Below are 10,323 nucleotides of genomic sequence, written 5' to 3'. Positions count from 1 at the left end.
TCTCTTCATGAATGTGAGCCTCAAGCATGGCCATGTAATAAGAACTAATTTTGCATAGAATGGGACTAGAATTAAATTCATGCCCCAAATCCATTCATATACCTAGATGTATTCCTTAATTTAGTTTAGTTTGGTTTGATTTAGTTATATCTGATATATGATAGTGGGACAGGAGGGAAGTCAAAGGAAATAGAGGAAAGAGCTAGGAGGCAAAGGACATTTATAGAGGTCTAGATAAGGACATGTACCTATGCAAATATATATATATATACATACATGAGGATAGGGAAATAGATATATGTGCATATATGTATAGGATTAGTATTAAGGTAGCAGAAGGACAGTGGGCCTCTGCTCAAGTACTCCCTCAATGCAAGAATACTTTCTTCTATTAAACTGACATTCAATGATGCTCACCTTCCTGATACAACCACTGAAGACAAAGTGGGTGAATAGGCAAATGTGGTGAAGAAAGCTGATGGTGCCCGGCTATCAAAAGATATAGTGTCTGGGGTCTTAAAGACTTGAAGGTAAACAAGCAGCCCATCTGGCTCAGAAGCAATAAAGCCCACATGGAAGAAGCACGCCAGCCTATATGACCGCAAGGTGATGAAGGGATCAGTTATCAGGCATCAAAGAACAAAAAATCTTACCTTAGTGAATGGGCAGGGGAGTGCGGAGTAGAGACCCAAAGCCCATTTGTAGGCACTGGACATCCCCATACAGAAGGGTCTTGAGGAGGAGAAGAGCCAGTCAGGTGTGATGCAGCAATGATGAAAAATACAACTTTCCTCTAGTTCCTAGATGCTTACTCGCTACCCACCCAACTGTCATAATCTGAATCCTACCTTGCAAGACTGACTACACCAGAGGATGTACACTGGTACAGATGGGAACTGGAACCACAGGGAATCCAGGGCAGATGATCCCCTCAGGACCACTGGTGTGAGTGGCGATAATGGGAGGGCATAGGGAGGGTGGGTTGGAAAGGGGGGAACAGTTTCAAGAATCTGTATGTGACCTCCTCCCTGGAGGACAGACAACAGAAAAGTGGGTGAAGGGAGACACAGAACAGAGCAAATGTGATAAAATAATAATTTATAAATGATCAAGTTCATGAGGGAGGGGGAGGGAGGGGGGAAATGAGGAGCTGATGCCAGGGGCTTGGGTGGAGAGCAAATGTTTTGAGAATGATGAGGGCAACGAATGTACAAATACGCTTTACACAATTGATGTATATATGGATGGTGATAGGAGTTGTATGAGCCCCTAATAAAATGATTAAAAAAACTATTGCTCTTTCCCCAACCTGAGAAAATAAGAGTGAAGAAATCAGAGACCCAATTATTCCAAAGGACTAATGTATTACAAGAACCACAATATCTATAACCTGAGACCAGACAAAATCAACGGTGCCAGACCTCCATTATTGACAGGTCTTCTCAGGATCACAATAGAGAGCCCCAAACTGATTTAGAGGAAAACGTAAAACAAAATTAAAAACCATAAACCCGCCAGACTTAATGGTCTGATAGAGAGTTCTGGAATCTCTCGTCTGCAACTGAAAGTGTTCTTGTTTGTGATGATCAACTTTCCATCAAACAATAAGGTTTATAAAATGAACTGCTGGGAAACACACACATGTCTATGTTGGAAAAAGCTCTTCAAAGGCAAGGATGGTAAGACTTCCTCCCATGTACTTTAGGTACATTATCAGGAGATTCCAGCCTCTAGAAACCAACATCATTCCTGGCAAAGTAAAGGGTCAGTGAAAAACAGGAAGACCTTTGGCAATGGGGGATTGATACTCTGGCTGTAGCAAGTTTCTCAGGCACAACAATAACTTAGATTTGTAGGTGGTTATATTTCCATATGTCATGAGATGGTGCAGGACACAGCAGTGTTTTGTCCGTCTGTTCCAAGAGTTGATATGAGTTGGACCCAATTCAACGGCACAGAACCAAAGCAATACCATAAAAGGAACACATAAAGCCCATGAGGAACATTGAACTACACAAAACCAAAAGGGTATCATTTGTTGTTCCCTTGTCCCTGGGTTTGTTAACACCACTACTGTAGGAAGCCTGGTGGAGCATGATCAAGGGTAATGTAACCAAGAGGAATTACTAAAACTCAAATGAAGACTGAGCATGATAGTGGGACAAGAGGAAAGTCAAAGGAAATAGAGTAAAGAGATAGGAGACAAAGGGCATTTATAGAGGTCTAAATAAAGGCATGTACATATGTAAATATATTTATATATGAGGATGAGGAAATAGACCTATGTGCATATATTTATAGGTTTAGTATTAAGGTAGCAGATGGACATTGGGCCTCCACTCAAGTACTCTCTCAATGCAAGAATATTTGTTCTATTAAACTGGCATTCTATTATGCACACTTTCCCAAGCGTTCGCTGAAGACAAAGCAGGTGTATAAGCAAATGTGGTGAAGAAAGCTGATGGTGCTTGGCTATCAAAAGATATAGCATTTGGGGTCTTAGAGGCTTGAAGGTGAACAAGCAGCCATCCAGCACAGAAGCAACAAAGCCCACATGGAAGAAGCACACCAGCCTGTGCGATCACAAGGTATTGAAGGGATCAGGTTTCAGGCATCATCAGAACAAAAAAATCATATCATATCATTGTGAATGAGGGAGGAGTGTGGAGTGGAGACCCAGAGCCCATTTTTAGGCCACTGGACATCCCCTTACAGAAGGGTCTCAGGGAGGAGACAAGCCAGTCAGGGTGCAATGTAGCAACAATGAAACATACAACTTTCCTCTAATTCCTAAATGCTTCCTCCCCCTCCCCCCATCATGACTCCAATTCTACCTTACAAATCTGGCTAGACCAGAGGATGTACACTGGTACAGATAGGAGCTGGAAACACAGGGAAACCAGGGCCGATGATCCCTTCAGGACCAGTGGTGAGAGTGGTGAAACCATGAGTGTGGTGGGAGGGTACGGTTGAAAGGGGAAACCGAGTAAAAGATCTACATATAACCTCCTCCCTAGGGGATGGGCAACAGAGAAGTGGGTGAAGGGAGATGTCGGACAGTGTAATATATGGCAAAATTATAATATATCAATTATCAAGGGTTCATGAGGGAGAGGGGATGGGGGGAAGCAGGGAGGGAGAGGGAAAATGAGGAGCTGATGCCAGGGGCTTAACTGGAAAGCAAGTGTTTTGAGAATGATGAGGGCAATTAATGTACAAATGTGCTTTACACAATTGATGTATATATGGATTGTGATAAGAGTTGTATGAGCCCCCAGTAAAACAATTTTAAAAAACCCGAAAGGGGAGACTTTGCCTACCAGAAGGCAGAAGGGGTGAGAAAGTTGGGCAAATGAAAATAGAAAAGCCAGGATGCCGCTTGTGAGAGTGCTGACACATTGAGTGGATTGCAACCAATGTGACGAAATAGTGTGTATAAATTGTAAACCGCAATAAAATGCTCAAAATAAAATACAATCTGTGCCAGATAATTTCACCATCTGTGTCATCTCAGCTTTGCCATCTGTTGAATGTATTTTCCAAGCTGTATAGAGATTTTCCTGGTTTTTATTTCGCTGAGTAATTTTGGAACTCATCCTAGAGATGTTGACTCTTGCACTATTAAATTCAGGACCACATTAAACTATATAAAGAATGTTGATATTTTTGTCTTAGCAAGTCATTGACCCACTTGGGTCCATACCATGCCTTTGGCATGTCTTCTGAGGGTTGAAGATTCCCTGTCTACTGCATAGTCTAACATATGTGCTACCCACTGGAAAGTTTGTGACTTAGGGAGTGGTTATTCTCAGTGCATTTTTCAAGGTCCTGGAGCCAATCATGTTAACAAATAAACCCAGAGTAAATGCTGGAGTTTATAAACAACTTAATTGTGATTAATTTCCCATTCTACTAACAACACCCCCTATACACATACCCACATACCCACAAACAAAACCCCCAAACCTCAAAACTCACTGTCATGGATCGACTTGTGGATATAACAGTGTAGAATTGGCTGTGTGTTTCTGAGACAGCAAATCTTTACAGGTGTAGAAGCCTCTAGTGGTTTCCAAATGCTGACTTCTCAGTTAATAGTCAAATAGGCAACTCGGTCCATCAGCAGGACTCCTCCTACTCCACTCCACGGTCACTCTGATGCTCAGGTAACTGGACTGCCCTTTTCGGTCGTTTGGTCTGAAGGCTGAGCTTCGCTTATCCTATTCTGCCGTGCACTTCTCCCAACTTCAAGGCAAGTAAGAAGAGGTTAAGATTGGGGGGGAGAAAAAGAAAAGAATAAAGTAGATCAACAAGAGAGAATTTACATGCTTTCTTAACTGTTAGGAACCTCCTATAACTCCTTACAACAAAACAAAAGGGTTTCTCATCAATATAATAGAAATGTGGGTGAAGGGAGAAAACAGATGGTATATAATGTTAAAAAACAATGGTAATATACAACTAATCAAGGATTAGTGAGAGTGTAAGGAAGGGGAAGGGGAAAAATAAGAGATGATATCAAGGGCTCAAGTAGAAAGAAAATGTTTTGGTAGTGATGATGCCAGTATATGTACAAGTGTGCTTAATACAATTGAATTATGGATTGGTATAACATCTGAAACCCCCCATAAAATGATTTATACATAGCAACAATGAAATATATATATATATATATTTCTCTCTATGCCAATCTCTACTTCTGTCTGGGTTTCTAACCATATTGAATTAATTCTCAAGATATTGGAGGAAAAACAATAAATTCATTGCCAGGTTAATATTACATTGAATTATTGTGTCCTCCAGTATGCTGATATTTGTACTTGATTTTAAGAGTTTTCAAGTATTTCATCTGATCATTTTGACTAGGTATTATCATTGCATTGAAAGAAAGAGCCAGAGTACTTTTAATCCATCATATTCTTTTGCCGTTCCTCTCACATCCCTACCCATGTATCTCGAAAGTGAGATTGTTATATCCATTGCTTCTTCCATCCCAGGCAGTTGTTACCATTGGCTTTCTACCACCAGTCACTCAGCCCGGTACAGCACCCACATGCCCACACAAATACATACACATAGACTCCTAGCTAGAAGCCTATGGATTTTCTCAACAAGATTTCAAGCAAAGTTTCTCTTCTATTCTTTTCTATAAGAATTTAATCTAACGGCAGCTCCACAGAAACTAGCAGATAATTGGAGGGCTTCACAGATAACACATTTTACACTCATTTTTGTTATCTGATCATTTTTACCTGGAATCAATGCTAATATTTTAAGAATATATAGCTAACCAAAGGAATCCTGTACCCTATAATGGAAACTTTTACCAAAAAAATCCATACTTTTCAGAGCTGTAAATAATTGTGTAATAAATGATGATGGCCGACAATATGAAGACCTTCATGTCACTTCCTTCTAATCTGGGTGGGAAAACGTTTCTCCCTCAAGTGCATTGCATATGTCTAACATCATTTTCAGATCAAACTAATCAGGCATGGAATTAACTCCTCATATGATGGCTGGATGTGTTTTTTTTAAATGTGTTACTTTTCTTTGATGGGGCATGTAATGTTAGATGGTATTCATGATATTTTCAGTCTAATACAGCCAGTGGGCTGGACGTTCCCTAGCTTTGGGTTAAATTAAACACTGTTGATAAATTAACTGAATGAACACTCAAAACAATTATTTTTCCAGAATTTGGGTTACTCAGAAGGTCTTAGGATTTATTTAAGGGATGAAGTTTGAAACAGTTGATCCCATTATTTTAAAGATTTTACAAGTCATTGACACTATTGATCAGCAAGCAAATACTTAACTTTCTAGGATCCAGAATATTTGCTTTTAACCATTTTTTCTTTAAAGTATTAAATATACATATATTCTTTAAAAATATATCTATAGCTCTATAGATATGTCTCTCTTTATAAAATTTATTTTAATTTATCAGGGACTCTTACAGCTCTTATCACAATCCAAACATACATCCATTTTGTAAACACATCTTCACATATGTGGTCATCATCTTTTTCAAAACATTTTTCTACTTGAGCCCCTGACATCAGCGCCTCATTTTCCCACTTCCTCCCCCATGTTCCCTTCCTCCCCCATGCCCTCTAGATAATTTATAAATTATCCTCTTTTTTTTTCATGTTTTACACCAACTGCAGTCTCATTTAACCTGCTTTTCTGCTGTCTATCCCCCTAGGATGAGGACCATACATCAATCATTGTAATCTGCCCCCCCCCCGCCCCTTACTATTCCCCATCCCTACCCTTACCCTCCTTGTATTGCTGCTCCCTTATTGGTCCTGAGGGGTTCATCTGTTCTGGATTCCCTGTGTTGTGAGCTCTGATCTGTACCTGTACATTTTCTGGTCTAGCCAGTTTGATAAAGTAGAATTGGGGTTATGGTAATGGGGGGAGTGTGGAGAGGAAGCATTAAAGGACAAGAGAAAGGTTGTGTGTTTCATCGGTGCTATACTACACCCTGGCTGACTCTTCTCTTTCTTGTGACTGTTCTGATAGGGGGTGTCCAATTGACTACTGATGGGCTTTGGATCTCCACTCTGCTCTCCCCCTCATTCCAATTGATATACTTTTTGTTTGTTTTGTTTTGAGTCTTTGGTGCCTGATACCTAATCCCATCAACACCTCATGATCACACAGGCTGGTGTGCTTGTTCCATGTGGGCTGTGTTTCTTCTCAGCTAGATAGCTGCTGGTTCATCTTCAATCCTTTAAGACCCCAGATGCTATATCTTTTGATGACCAGGCACCATCAGATTTCTTCTGCACCCATTTTGTCTTCAGCGATCATGTCAGGGGAGGTGAACATCACAGAGTGCCGTGTTAGTAGAATAAATTGTTCTGTATTGAGGGAGTACTTGAGTGGAGGCCCAGTATCCATCTGCTACCATAATATTTTATAAATAAATATATGTACATAGCTCTATTCCCCTTTCATTGTATATAAATATATTTACATATATACATGCCTATATTAAAACTCTATAACTGTCTTATGGCTCCCAGTTCTTTCCTCTATTTCCTTTTACTTTCCTCCCATCTACTATCATGTTCAGCCTTCATTTGGGGTTTTACAATTCCTCTCAGCTACATTGCCTTTGATTGAGAAACCCTCCCACCGCAAAGCATCCTATAACCCCCTTGCCATCAATTTTAGATTGCTTATTCTTTCTTGTCCCTGGGGGTTGTTGGAACAAGATAGGAAGGATGAAAAATCGGAGGCAAGAACAATGGGATCGACAGTTTCAGGGGCACACACAGGAGAGAGAGAAATTGTGGAATAGATATATATCTCTTACTGAGATCTTTGAAATTTTCCAATTTCATTTCTAAGTTATAGTACATATAGGAGACTTGGATATGTTTTGTGTGTTTCCAAAAAACATAAGAGTAATGGCTAAAGCAAAAATATACTTATTGGCACAAAAAATCCCAACTATTTCTGTAAAGGGAGAAAGATGGGGCCTTCTCCCTCCATAAATGGTTACAGTGTAAGAAACTCACTGGGCTAGTTCTTGCCTGTCGTAAGAGGACCTATGAGTAGGCATCAACCAGATGGCTATGAGTGTTTCAGTGTTTATGTAAAGAAGGTCCTATGTAGGCATCAACCAGATGGCCATGAGTGTTTCAGTGTTTATGTAAAGAAGGTCCTTGGACTTTCTATCAGGATTGCACTGAATCTACCTACAGGGCACTTTGAGTAATGCTGACATTTAAATTAGTAAGTCTTCTAATCTAAGGACATAGAACGTCTTTCCATTCATTTGTTTTCTTTATTCTCTTACAGCAGTATTGTATGCTCTTAATAATATAAATCCATTGAAACCCTGGTTAGATTTATTTGTAGGTATTTTATTATCCTAGGCGTTATTGTAAATTAAATTGTTTTCAGAGTTTTCAGATTTCTCATTTCTGGTTTATAGAAGCTCTCCTTATTTTTGTTTATTAACCTTCAACCTTGTAACTATGTTAAATTCCTCAGTAGTCTAGATTTTTATGTGTGCGATATTTTCTTTTAACAGGATTATATCACCCACAAATAGAGATTTTTTAAAACTTTTTTGCACTCCAATATTTTCTATTTATTTATTTTTGTCTGGTTGAGACTTCTAGTACAATTATGAATAGAAGCAGTGAGAGTGGGCACATTTGTCTTGTTCCAAATTGAAAGAGGAAATTTCAGACTCTTTCCCCATTAGGGATGATGTTGGCTGTTGGACTTTCCTATGTGCCTTGAATTGTATCGAGGGACTTTCCTTTGCCTTTCCATATTTTTAGGGTTTTCAAGAAGAGATCATGTCATTTTTTATCAAATGCTTCTTCTCCATCTACTGTGATGAGCATGGGGTTCTTGTCATTTGTTTTGTTTTGTTTGCTGTATCACATTGATTGATTTTCTAATGTTAAGGCATCCCTGATGTCCTAAAATAAATCCCACTTGGTCTATAGCTTTCTTTTTCTTGTAATTTCCTTGTATTAATTGTTTCTAAGGGTTAAATTTGCTTCTTAAAAGAATTAGGGAGCATTTCTCCCTTCTCATTATGTTGTAGTTGAATTTTTTCTCATTTGAGTAGGGCCGGAATTCTCACAGGGACGCATTATGTGTGACCTATTAGAGCACAGTCAACTCGATGCTATAAGCAGCCAAACAGTTACGGGAAGATTACTCTGGTCAAGGGATGTGGCCCACTTGCTATATACATTGACATATGTGATAGGTAGGTTTATTGTGCCAACCTAGCCAAGGAACACATGTGGGATTAATTGAAGGACAGAGAGATAAATGGCTTGGTGAGACTCGCCTTTCTTGTCTCTTGCTCTTTCATGTTTGGGCCAGTGTGTGGCTGCCTTAGCTCATTCTCTGCCTCAATTTGCAAACTATACTACCTATGGGACACCTAACCTATAGACTGTGTCACAGTAGTTTGAGATTCCTTCAAGACCTGCTTTGCCACGCTCCTGGAGCATACATTGCTTGAGCTGGGGATTGTCGGACCCTGTCATCTGGCTGACTTGGTAACCTGCCTTACTGTTTGCTGCCTGTGGCTGGATAGCCTGAATTGTTCTACAGAGGACTACCTGGTGGCCCTCAAGATTTCAAGGACTGCCAGTGTATCAGCTGTCTCATGGAAGTGAGTTGCACTGAGCCATTTGTGCTCCTCTATAAACTAACTGTTTATTTCTTATGTTATATATCTATATACCTATATAACTATCTATATCAATATAGATATAGATATAGATATATATAATCAATAGTGTCCTGGTTTTGTTTCTCTGGAGAACCCTGTCAAACATAATTGATACCAAGAATGGTTCTAGACATAAATCATAAATATGGGCTTCTTAAATTGGCTCTCTAGCTTATTAGGTTTCTTATTAGGCATAGGACTGATAATGCTATGTCTACCTCTAAAGGCATGGGTAAGTCTGCCACTCTTACTAGTGCATGGTGTGAAGTCACAAAGCTAACAGCCACAGTATCGCCACCAATAGATGAAGTGCTGGGGAGAGGAGAGGCAGTTTTGTCAGGATGACAAGTATAGGAAAGCTAGTTGGCTAGTCCTCTGTACAATGGAAAGTGTGATTAAGGAGAGGGATGGTCTCAGAACCTCAGAAGCATGCATCAAGTGCTGAATAACAGACTTAAACGCTTCCACCTGTGCTACAAAGGAGCGCCTTCTCTCTAATAGTAGAGCTGACATCGCTGAGAACCAGGTCCAGAGCCTCATTGTGTGAGTTGCTCAATTACAACGGCAGCTGAATTGCGGATCTAGATCAGTGACTGATACCCAGGTGAGGGCATTGATTGGAAAAAAGTTGGGGCCCCGGAACATGGGATGGGAACATATGGGCTGATGATCCAGAAGAGGAGGATATTGAGGCCCTAGAAATGATTGAGTCACCCCAGTCAATAAATCCACCCCTTCCCGCTGAGGGTATTAACCAACAATCAATAAAACAATCCACACTTTAGCAGATTAACCAAACTGTTCAAGCTGAAATGTCAGGTGGGGCTGCCTCTGTCGCATTTCCTTACAAGATATTTCTGAGAGCACCTGGGAAACACCCTCACCACCCATTATTTCCTCTAGCCCTGTCACTAAAATTAAGGCTCAGAAAGCTCCTAAAGGTGAGGTTGAGATGATTCCCCAAGAAGAAGCACGCTATGCTCACAAATATCTACTCAAGTTTTCTAATACGTACAAGCAGAATCCTGGGTAATATCCATGGGAGTGGTTACAAAGGGTGTGGGATACTGGTGCACGAAATGCAATATTATACCGTTCTGAGT

This window comes from Tenrec ecaudatus, chromosome 5 (assembly GCF_050624435.1).
Source record: "Tenrec ecaudatus isolate mTenEca1 chromosome 5, mTenEca1.hap1, whole genome shotgun sequence".
In the NCBI taxonomy this organism is placed as follows: Eukaryota; Metazoa; Chordata; class Mammalia; order Afrosoricida; family Tenrecidae; genus Tenrec; species Tenrec ecaudatus.
The sequence above is the reverse complement of the archived record's forward strand: the minus strand, read 5'-3'. Positions refer to the sequence as shown.